Genomic DNA, 13,276 nt, shown 5'->3' on the forward strand with positions numbered 1-13,276 from the left:
TGACTGTTGATATGTTATGTTTTATAACTGTTGATATTTTATGTTTTATTTTATAACTGTTGATATGGTATGTCAAGTTACCATCAGTTGATATTTTCTCTAAATGTAGAATTTGCTGAAATTCCATCTTATTTATATATTTTTCAATGACATTCTCTTCTTTTTCGGAACGGTAGAGAAATATTTGAATTTCAAAGCAGATAATTAAAAAAAAAAAACAAAAATTAAAGAATATTGGAATGACTTTTGTTTGTTTTACGGGTTTTTGGAAATCCCTTGTGCAAGTAAGTTATGGAGCGTTTTTGCTTAAGTCTATTTTTTATCATTTCTTTTAGATATGCATATAAAGTATAAGTCGACTTCAAATGCTACTTTCTGAGTATGAGAAATTTGCAAATGCGTTTAAAGGAAGAAAAGGTGTCGACCATAGAACAAATTTTGTGCGAAACAATCTTCTTTAAAAGTTTCACGTAGGTGAAATTTAAATTTGTTTCCACAACCGTGTGCTGTTGATGTCAGAAAGCAGATTGTGGTGCTTTAAAATGATATTAAACATAGACTATTAATCAAATTTTGTGTAACAAACTTGAACCACAGATGATTATCCGATTTATACTCATAGTCTTCTTTCAAAGGATACAGTCTCCCGCGTGTCTCAATGATTAGAGCGTTTGCGCTAGTGTCGCGAGTAAGGAGTCGATCTTTAAGTTGTTGGTTCGAATCCACTGTGAGACATGGAGGTCGGTGAGACCGAATAAACCGACGTCCAAGATCAAATACTACATACTTACACATCATTTCTTACTGTTTGTTACTTGTTCGACTCTATATTTTGAGTTTAAAAATGCGTCAGAAATCAAATTTACATTTTGAGTAATTTAATTGACGGATTTTCATGCCTAGAGATATCTGATTAATCGTAATGTAAATATAGAAATGACGATATAACTAATACACTGTTTGTTTTCGCAGAAAAAAATGATTAAATATCTTCGATAATTAAACGATTGTATAAATAATCACGTCTGTTTGCGCACATTTTAAATCACACCCCGGCCGTCTTTCAATTATAGCGAGTGTGTGCACTAATTTTCCCTTTTATTCTGAAAATAAATCACAAAAAGTTTTCAGAAGTTTAGAGATAATGTGCATCTACATTGAGAATAATTTAATTTTTTCTTAATAAAACATTTTTGGAATGAAATATAATGTTCAGAATTCAAAAAAATATTTTGAAAAAGATCGCCCTTTTCATACTTTTGATTGAAATATTCGAGATTTTCTGAATTCTTCACTGTTATACATGTATCATATTTTGGAAAATTTATTGGGGTGGTCTATTGCTTGAATTTACAAATCTCCATAAATGAAGCATTTAGAGATTTCATTCTTTATTATGTAATGTCTGTATCGCTTACTTTTTCTAAGCATGCCTGTCAGCTAAGTTATTTTTACAAAGACCACATTCATTCAAATATTGCTTTTGACCACAATGTTTACCAACAACATGACTCCATGTCATTGTAGGTGAAACTAAAAAATTTTCCAAAACAATAACTTTTTGTCACCTTGAGAATGTGTCATGCATTCATGGCCACTGGGGAAAAGAAAATCTTGATTTACGTGACAAATCTGAAATTTGAAAAAAAAAAAAAAAAATCCGACCTTAAGTTACATTATGGGGAATAGTTGAAATGGTATACCAGTCTATACATGCATCAATAAATACCAGTAGGTGATAAATTTTCACGCAGCAGTCAAGGGCGGATGTAGGATTTGAAGTTAGGGGCGCAAGGTGATTATGAAATGGGTTTGGGGCCGCCTTGAGGTCCCTAGTGGTTTCAGGGTGAAGTCTTGGTGGGGGTCCAAGGGGCGAATCTCCCGGAAACTCTTGGCTTTTAGAGAGTTCATGCGTAAAAAAAAGACTAAGTAAATATTTTTACTATTACTTGTGATCATCTTTGCCCCCCATCCTCCCCCCAACGAAAGAAAATAGGAATAAATGTTTATACCCCTTTATCTGATAATTCATTTATTTTCAAAGATGTAACCATGATTTTCCTTGAATTTGATTATTTTAAGGGGGAGTGTGCCCCACCCCCTTCAACCCATCACTGATATCATAAGTTGTAAATTCTAAAGAAATTCACTATTTCAGAGTAAATATTCTTAATATCGATAAACATGCACACACCTGGCATTAGACTAAGAACCAATTTCCGAGAAGACAATTAAACTTTATGAAAAGAAAGCTTTTCAAAATATTTAAAAGCCAGATAGAATTAAATTCATGAATTTTAAATATCATCCAATGTCTTGACAAATAAATTAAAGAATATGTGATAACCTGTTTCACGGTGATACTATACACTGGGCGGAATGTTAATAGGTGTCCAATAACATCTATGTTAGTTATCTCTTTTTTACCTGAACAGTCTAGTATGTATATAATCCAGGCGTGATTTATGAATGAAACACGTGGGAGTGTTTGTATTGTGACGTCGCAAAGCGGAATTAGACTTGACAGACTGTGAATTCCGACGTTAGATACGGATTGCATAATATGTCAACAGTTCTCTCTCATTAGCCGGAAGTCTGAGGGAGGATAAACAGCAGAAATATTCAGGTATGTACAAATGTATATAGTCTGTGGTATTGTAGCATTATAATACATTTTCTTATTCATTATTAACCCTATGTGGCTACTTTTGAATCATAAATTGTCACATTGTGTGTTTATATTGAATTTAAATAATTTAAAGGCGTTGTGCAGTGTATGTTACAAGATTATATAGCCTGTGCGTCTTAAGTACTGTATAAATAATGCGAACAACTTTTTATTTTATATAAATATGTGATATGCTATACAAAACTACTTAAGTGATATAAGTGAATGTCAATGATATCACCTTATTATTCAGTATTAGGAGATAACTAACAGCCTGATCAACCTCACGAACCCTATAATAATAGGAGAACAGCATCTTTCAGGAGGTAACCCCCCATCCCCATGTCGACTGATCATACCCCCCCCCCCATGTCGACTGATCACACCTGCCGTTGGTCCTCTGTATTGATCAGGTAAACGGATTATTTTTTGGTCAAATTAGTATGAAAACAATGGCCTGACAATTGATGAGTAATATACAAAAAAATTAATGGCCTAACAATTGATGAGTAATATATAAGAAAAAAATAAAAGCTAGATATATTAATCATCTAAAACCATGAAACTCAACCGTAAATTGTAATTAATACAGAAACCGAATTTTCGCGATTTTTCTTTTAGCAATCCAGACTTTTAAAGTCCTCATTTTCATATGTTTGCAGATTATTCCACGGTTAAAGGCAAAAGAAAAAAGAGTATTTTGAGAATCAGTAAATTACTGTAAATTCACTCTGTTCATATTGTTTACATTTAAAGACATGTATTTAATTTTATGGAATGTATTTATTCAATGATTATTAAAACCCAAGATAAAATTTGTCAGGAAATTCTGCAGATGTGTCATCTTAGATGCGGTGTGATATAAACTACTTTTTATTTGTCGCGGACAAATATTTCGCAAATCGAAATCAACAGCTTTTTATCAATGTAACATCAATACTAAAGCTAAATAATGTATCCTTAATGAATAATACAACATGACATGTTTAAGATATCAAATGCCATGTCAAGCGCTAAATAATCTCTTTGTATCATCTGTCATTTTCCCTGCTAACTATAATCTATAAATATCGTTTGATGCAAAAGGTTTTATCATCGATTATGAAGTAATTTTTTGGGTGATACGTTACGAGCTCTTTTTGTCCCATTTCTGGAGGATTTTTATTTCATATCCAGTCACCTCTTACAATCCACGTTTCTTTAATTTGAAATTATGAATGATTTAAAGTGATTATTTTACAAGAAAGTCAATTGAAGTTGAGGAATTCTGCTTTCACGATTTTAAAATAATATTTTTATTTCAAAGTTGTTTTTTTAACTCTCCCATCTGACAAATGTCTTTCTAATAAACATCTCATCGTAGAATTTCTTGTGCTCTATATTTTTCTTTTATTAATCATTAAACACGGCAAAGTTGAAGATAACGAATAGTGATCAATTTCAGTAATCCTTCAAACAATAAAAATCTGTGAACAGGGCAAAAACTCGGACCCCTGAAAATTATAGAGGTGGAGTCAGGTGCCAAGGAGGAGAAACCTTCCCCTGTCGACAGGTCACACTGGCCGTGAGCACTCTGTATCATGTCTATTGATTAGGAAAAAGGAGTAAAACACAGTCAAATCTTAAACAATAATAATGGCATAACAATTGATGGAAAACACGACTATCCTTTCATTTTCATGTGAACTGTGAGTTAATTTGACCAATGCCTTACCATGACCTTTTATAGGATAAATAAACCGATAATAACAAACAAGAATTCAACTGAATAATAAGCTTTACCCTAAAAACACTTTACGTAAATATTATTGAAAAGGTATGAAACAATATAAAACAGACATCTTCACAGTTCGCAGTACAATGTATTATTACAAAATAATTGCATTAGTCTGATATTTAGCTTGAAAGGATTAAGAACGAAAATAAGGTTATTTGATTTATTACAATCAATTGCAAAGAACCTCACCAAAAAAGGGGATTTTTTGTTTTTTGGTAATAGTTTTCTTATATGGAGATGAATAAATCATTTAAGCCTTATGAAGGATTTTTTTGTGTTTGTTGAGGTGTAACATGCTATAAACTACAGTATGAAGTAAATACTATTGCATACTTTATATGTCAAAAGCTCCTGTCGTTAAATAATATAAAACTTATCAGTATACATGTATCATTTATTTCTAGACACAGAGATATCTGATACACGTAAGATAAAATGTGAAAAAGAACGAAATCACGGTTTGGTAACCTTCTTATAAAGAAAATACTTTCATTTCCTTTCGTGCCAGACTTAACAAGTCGACCTTACAAATTTTTGAAACGCGGAAAACTTGATAATTATACTGCGCCATAACATAATAACATTATCTTCAGATATTGAATGATTGTATAGCAAAAGAATTATATAATTGCTAACAATTAAAACGCCATCTGCATTGCACAAAGAAATTCACCAACTTTCTAGTTACACGCAGTGTGGATTTAAAAAAAAAAATTAATTTTGAATAATAAAAATTGCGAAAAATATTTTAGAAAAGGAAACAAAAACAATGTCAATGTGGAAAAACTTTTTTATTCGATGCAAACATAACGAAACAATGTTGGCAAGTAATGCTTGACATTTTAGTGAGCTGTTGCTAGAATTTTAGTGGATATTACTATATGGACACTCAAATAAAGTTGACAAATGTTGTAAGTTATATAGGTAAAGGTACACAAAGATTTTTTTATCTCTAAACATAGATGGTAAAAATGTTAATAGACACTTAAAGTAGATCAACCTTCATTTATCTAAATACAGCGTGTTATAAAGATATAAAATGTATGACATCTATAAGTCTTTAACTTTTTTCTTCTGAGTGACTTAATTACTAGTACACTTTATACATCATACGAAACTGTTGTTTTCTCGGAGTCAGACCTTCAATGCAATAACTAGTTTTATTATATATTTGTAATATAATACAGGGTTTTTGCATCCCTGATATGAACACAGGCACGCGCCCTGTATTACACACCCTGTATCGGCACCCTTTATTTTACCCTTTATCACACCCTTTATTACACCTATCCGGAACATCTCTGTATTTTTCATTCGGAGTACCTCGGATCTTTTTCTATTAATTTAATTGTTAATGAAGTTTATTTAAATTGTAATCTTATTTCATCGGGTATTTAATGTTGTTCAAAATAATTATTTTTTAAATTTGTAATTATTTCATTTCTTATCACTGAATGTAATGCCTTTGGGGGAAAAAAATGAGAAATGGAAATTCAACAAAAACAGAACCCATTCAAATGATTAAAAATTCAGTAATTAATTTACAAGTTTATAAATGATTTTAAGACACTATTTTCAAATATATAATAAAAACAACAATACATGACAATATCTGTATCACACCCCATATCAACCCTCGACCAATACCAGCCCTCTGGCCTTCGGCCCTCGGGCTGATATTGGAGTCTCGGGTTGATATGGGGTGTGATACAGATTTTGCCATGTATTATTCTATATATAGATAATACGTTTTCTGCATTCAAATGGGGCGTGTAAGATCATATTATACATTTATAAAAGCTTGAAATATTTACAACCACAACATCGTATGAAATATAAGCGGGAATTGGAGCAAGCAAGGACATTCAGTTAACATCTTCATCACAGTTTGTCCATGACACATCAATCAATGTAAGCATGCTTTATTTTTTACCTCAGGTGTTTAGGATATAATTAATTTAAAACCTTAGCAGTATAATCAATCTGCTAGCAGCTTTGTAAAGGTAATATCAGTAATACATTTCAATATCGATAATTATATAACATATATAACGCAAAACCTTTGTCATATAATTTTCTGGTGATGATTATGCAAGAAGCAGAACCAAAGTCAAATGAAATATCATTCAAGAATTGTGAATGCATGTAACTTAAAGCACAATTTCAATTTTAGAATTCAAATTCCAATTCAAAATTCACTTCCTAAAGTCATCATTTAGATGAAAGACAATGGATCATATAGTTAGTGAAATGAAGATCTATTCTTATTATTCTAGTAAATATATACAGACAATCAAAATAGTAAGACCTTCGTTTATCTGAAAACAACGTGTTTTTAAAGATAATATATTTACAGAGCTTACGCTTAATTACTACTGAATCATTTGATTGTTATATAAACTTTATGATTATACTATGTATATCATACTCAAATGTTCGACGAGTCATTTTCATTTCTAGTAGAGTAAGAGAATTCTTTGTTTCCGACTTGTAGATATTGATAGCATTACACATTACTTATAAAACTTGTAATACTTGACTAATCATGATGGTGTAAGTATAAAGATTTATAAAATTTATACCATCATGATAGAGATTTCTATAAGCGTTGTCTGTTTGTTTGTATGTTTAACGTCCATTCGAGAACTTTTCATTCAAACTGAGACTCCAACACTTCCGGGTGAAGGGCTTCAAATTTAGACCGGTACTCGATACTCACGGCCTTTTAACAATTAGGGAATCTTTTTTCGTGCTAGCACCTACTAGACACGGGACCTTGATTTATACGTACCGGTCTCCACGTCCTGTAATGGGACTTGAACCCGCGACGTAAGGATCAACTTCTTACTTCGCGGCTCTAGAGCAAACGCCTTACCACTGATCCACGCGGGCAACTGAAGGATTTATATGTACAAATTTGTAGATGGTATAAGTAAATAGCGGAGCGCTTAGGGACAGCTTTATGACAGCTGTACACTAATCGCCCACTATACATATCAACAGATGCCTCCCGGACTTTTCTCTTTTTTGTCACGTTTGTTTGTTATTATTGATTTATACTGTTATCAGTTTATTCAATCTGCAAGAACCTTTAAAAACGGTATTATTAACAATAAACATTAAATTTATAAGGCTACATGCCCCACGAAAAATTTAAGTCTAAGCTTTTTTACCTCATAAACAACTACGTTTTCAATAACAATGGAACTCTTAAGGCATAACTTGTTATTGGTCATCTGCAAAATTATTTAGTTAAAAAACGTTCTAATTGTACAGACAAGTACTCCGAAGTTTAATTTAAAAGATGCTTTAGATTCTGATTGTCAATATCTTTGTTGGATTTGGAGATTGTGTTCTAAAAAAATTTTGGAATTCCTATGGATACAAGTTGCGCCCCATTCTTAACAGACCAATTTTTCTATTAATATGAAGCAGAATTTATTCAAAAACTTCCTCTTGAAAAGAAGAAGTTTCTTGCTCTGGCCTCAAGTCCCACATTTAGTTATATTCGACGAATAATATCTATTTTCATTCCTACCTTGATTCGATATATATCCCTTTGAACTCAAAATAAAAGAAAACCAGGGAGTCTGACACATCTCTTTCATATTTGGATATTTTACTAGAGAAAGACATTAAAGGCAAACTAACATAAAAACTTCATGATAAATGTGATGACGTCAACTTTTCTATCGTCAAATTCCCTTATTTGTGTAACAACATACCATTATCACTTGCATATCGAGTATAGAGTTCTTGTCTCCCATTTGATTCGATACTCAAGAGTTTAAAAAAAATTAAAGGAAGCTATTGACGAATAAGTTGAAAATATAAGGATATCAACGGTCTCGTTTAAAGTCAACATTTGGTGAATTATATGGTCAATACAATGACATTGTTATCAAATACAATTGATTGTCAAGTCGAATGACGTTTTTCGTACATATTGCCAAGGCCATTATTTTCACACCGATTTCTGTTTTCTCGATCATGACAAGGAGCACATAGCCGGTTGGACCGGTAGACAGGGGATGCTTACTCCTTCCTGGCACCTGATCCCACCTCTGATGTTTTTAGAGGTCCGTATTTGCTCCGCTCCCAATTTGTATTCTGGTAATAGTCTCGAGCTTGATAACTGTTTGTTATCGTCATATTTCATGAAGATATCGATACTAGTATAGGATATCTTTGTCATATCATTTCTAATTTCATGATAATGCAAGCAGTATAATCCAACCCGAATGAATTCATTGCAAACAAATGCAACTGTAGATCTTTAAAATTTTAATTAAAATTTAAAATGAAATTCTAGGATGTGACATTTAAAGGAAAATCGTTAGATCATGTAGTTCTGAAAATGAAAATTAATCGTCTTTATCACAATACGGGTAGAGTACATGTACATGCTAATTGCGTGGACCCTGGGGTCTACTCAGAAAATAGATAAGTGAGGTTAAACCGGATGCTATGGGGAATAGTAAGATCACGCATGCTCCAGAATGCTAGACAGTTCGTTCCTAGGACAACTTGCCCTTAGGACACTTCTCCTCGAAAAGGAACTCGCCCATCATTAAAAACTCACTTAAATTCTGTACAATTGTATATATCTATGGTACAAGCATTTTAAAAAGGAGGAAGATCAGGTGGCTTTACAACTCGAATTAGGCTTAAAAAGAAAGGACATACGTCCGTTATCAGTTTTGTACATCCAAGCAATCTCAGTCAAAAAAAGAGGGGGGAGGGGGAAGAAATTGACAGAAATTCTTGACAAGCAAATATGAGGTCATCCGACGTTTTTTTTTTTTTTTTTTTGGGGGGGGGGGTACGGCAGTAAATTAGCTTACATTTCTATTGTATAAATTTTATGAGGGCACAACTGTAAATTCTAGCTTTCTTCTCGGTAGTAAAGTATATATACTAGCAAAATTATCCCCCCCCCCGTTTCTCTGGGGCTTTTATAATGTGCTGTTTTCAACAGCGATGTCTTCTTCAACACAGATTTATTCCCTGTCAACGAGATCAACACATAAAGGTGGACAATATTTTTAACTCTGAACTTGAGCAAATAATTTACATATAGTGTTACGTGAAACATGGATGACCCCTATTTAATTGCAACATTTTCAACGTTAAAATAAAGAATATATTACATGCTTTGATCATATATAATTGATATCCAGTTTTAGACATAACAATTTTAGTAAATAGACTATAAAGTTAAGGTATAATAAAATTTTTTTTACATGTTTTAAGACAAAGGATTTTTTCTACAACACATTTCTGTTAGAAACACATGCCTATGGTCCACGTATTGCAGTCCTTTTTCCGCGACCTGGCCCCAGGATCATGAAACAGACTTAGACTTAAGTCAAATTTGCAATCTCCTGTAAATTTTTATTAATCATTGAATTAATTTCTAAATTTTGAGATAACGAGACTTTTGTAAAACAATATTGAAAAATATTTCAGTTTTGGTTTGCTTGACTTCTACAATATTCAGGTACAACATAAAGATTTTGACTTAAGCTTAAGATGTTTCATGATCCCGGGGCCTGTAAACAATAATAAATTTATGATGATTATTTCCTATGCAATAACAAGGGGGAAAAAATGTAAGAATGCCCCATTACGTCCAATAAAACTGATGAAATATTCAAACTTCTTTCGGAGATAGCGTGACATAAATCCGTAAAGATTCGAATATCATGTAACTATCAAAGTATCAAAAAGTATCAAAGTAATTTCAATGAAGATAACCTTAAATCGAAGCTTAAAATGACTAACATGTGTTTTTCAAATTCTTGAGAAAACCTAAAACATGTTTAATTATTTTCTACCTTAACTTTGAAACGAAACAGTGCAAGAATATATTTTTCGGTTAGATTGAATAGGTTCTGCCAGTTGGCAAACATGTGCTTGCTTTCCTCTCAAGCCTGAGTGAACGCGTATTTCTGTCAAAAAATCAGTTTAAGAGATGTGGACACAAAGGATATTATTTATATTTAGTTTCGCCGAACAGATAAATGAAATCCGTAAAATTATATTTAATGTCATTCCTCAATTTTATCGATTCCAAACAGATGGAAAAAACTTTATTCTATAAACGGCCAAAAAGGGATTTAGGCTTGCCATAACCAGTTCAATACATATATTACATCATCGTATGAAGTAAAAATAGTATTTAACCGGTTCAATGCATATATTATATCATCGTATGAAACAAAAATAGTATTTATGTTATACATCATGTGTTGAGATTTATGATTTCCAAACCATTATTTCGTAGAACAAAATTATACACAAGATTAGTTATCTTGACGGATTGAAAATTTTGTATTTAGCTATAGCAATTTTTTTTATTCTAACAATTTCTATTCAGTCAACTTTCTGCTTGTATTTTTACCAAGGCTTCTTTATATCGACACACTGAAGTATAATGTACGTTCATTATCAACATATGGATTAACAACTTTGGTAATGTTAATATGCAAAATTGTACACAGTGTGTTATTGAACGTTGAGTAATCAAGAATTGTCATGTAAAGGTTGAATGACAGCTGTATAAATTGTCCACAAAGTATCAATTTATCAATAAAAGCGTCCCTACTTTATGTTGTACATCTGCCAGTTTGATCATTATGGTAGAAATCAATGTTAACAGTTTTCATATAAACCACAAATGTAAGAAGATACCATTGAAATCAAGAATTAATAACAGTGAGTGGTGATAAATCAGAACCGGCATTTTCAGATAGTTGTATGAGAAAACATATTAGCAACATCATCCGGTCCGTTGGATCAAATGAATGACAGTTTTTAATGACGTAAGCAATTTTTGTTCTCGTTAATTTTGTAGATAACGCATTTATCATGTTTATTCGGGTGAAAGAGAGAAAATGAACATTTTTTGTCACAATCACGCTAAAGCCCACTCATACTTTCACAATAGTTAACATGGACACATGCCACGGGTTAAAACGTACTCCCTCTTTTGACTGGGGGCAGAATAAAACCACGTGGTTTTTCGGTGATGATAATTGGAGAATAACATGCTATGAATCGATGTATGTACATGTGATATACTACTACATGCACTGACAGATGGAAACTAAATAGTACTGAGATTGGTTTGTGTCTTAAATTAAGTATGTTTTCAAGAAAATGATGATATCATCGATATATTAATTACTTTAACATTTCCATGGAGCTCGAGTACGCTTTTTGCTTTCTAATACATTTAGGACGAATTGGATTCTGAGTTCGCAGGATAAAGACGCGTCAATCTTGTCACGGTAGGGTAATAAAGATACATAACTCTTATCAGACAGACTTTTGTATATTAGAAGTTCGGTCCTGTTGTAACGGTAATGTTTGCATGGTAGAAGTTCGTCGTTCTTGTCCGGTGAAGTTTGCAGGATAAAGTTAAAAACCTTTTGCCATGGTGGCATTTGCATGATAAATGATGATAAAGGAGCTTTCCTCTTTTAACAGTTATTGCAGAATTAAAGGTCGTCATTTTGTCCGGTAAGGTTTGTATGATAATAGTGTGATGCTTTAAACACAGTTGGGTTTACATGGTAAATTTCTTCGCTCTTTTCAAGGTAGTGTTTGCATGATAAAAATTCGCCCCTCTTTTTTCATTGTACATAGAGTTTATATAATCAAGGTGTGTAAATTTTGTCATCCAAGTCATAAGCATTATAAAGGTGCGTAGCTCTCGTCAGGGTATGATTTGCATGATACATATAAAAGTTGGGATTTGTTTTATAGAAGTTCATCTCTATTGTTAGGTAATGTTTGCATGGTTGTGCTCGCATGATAAAGATGTGTAGCTTTTTTCACAAAGGGAATTTCAGTGCCTCTTTCCTGTCACGGCAGAGTTGGCACGATAGACGTTCAAACTCTCTTGCTATGGTAATTGTTTGCTCGACAAAATCGTCCCTCTTGTCAATTGGTTGTATGTGCATGACAATTTGTCGGTCTTGTCACAGTAAGATTTTAATGATAAAAAGTATTCAGTTCCTGTCATGGCAGTGTTTATATGATAAAAGTTCGCCCCTTTTGTCCATCTGCTTCATGTTTTGATGCTTTACTATAGAAATTCGTTGATGGCAAACTGAAAACTATATTATACTCATTGATAAATGTGATGAGTTCATCTTATTTATAGTCAACTATGCTTATACATATATACAATTATTACTTGCATGTGATATATATGTATCCCAGTTGAAACGACACACAAGAGAATGAAATGAGTAATTTTAACAATATCTAAACCGAGACAGGATACTAAAAATAAGTTGATGATACAAGGGGATCAACAGTCTCGTTTAAGGTCAAAATTTCGCAAATAATAATGACCTTGTTTGTCAATACATGTACAACCTGTTGTTAGTTCAAATGTTGACTAACATGTTTCATACCAATCATTAGGCCATAAAGTTTATACTGAATTAACTACAGATTACTCCTTTTACTTTATCAAGGCAAATAAGGGCTCACGGCATGTGTGACGGGTCAACAAGGGATGATTAGACCTACATGGCACCTGATCTTATCGATTCGTGTTTGCTTTACTCTTAATTTGCATTGTTTTATCAGACTTTTGATTACTGCATGTTCGTTATCGTCAGATTTCATTAGAAAGATGCGTTGCTCTTGCCACTATAGAATGTACATGGTTAAGAAGCATAGCTGTATATAATTTGAGTTAATAAAACATAGATTTAATTTGTCACTTTACTTAGACCTGATGAAATATCAGTATTAGAAGAAATATCATTTAAAGCGAATCCATCTTTAATTTTTCATTGTGCATTACCAGAGTG

This window comes from Saccostrea echinata, unplaced genomic scaffold (assembly GCF_033153115.1).
Source record: "Saccostrea echinata isolate AGI-Se365-2 ecotype Australia unplaced genomic scaffold, CSIRO_AGI_Sech_v1 ptg000012l, whole genome shotgun sequence".
Taxonomy (NCBI): Eukaryota; Metazoa; Mollusca; class Bivalvia; order Ostreida; family Ostreidae; genus Saccostrea; species Saccostrea echinata.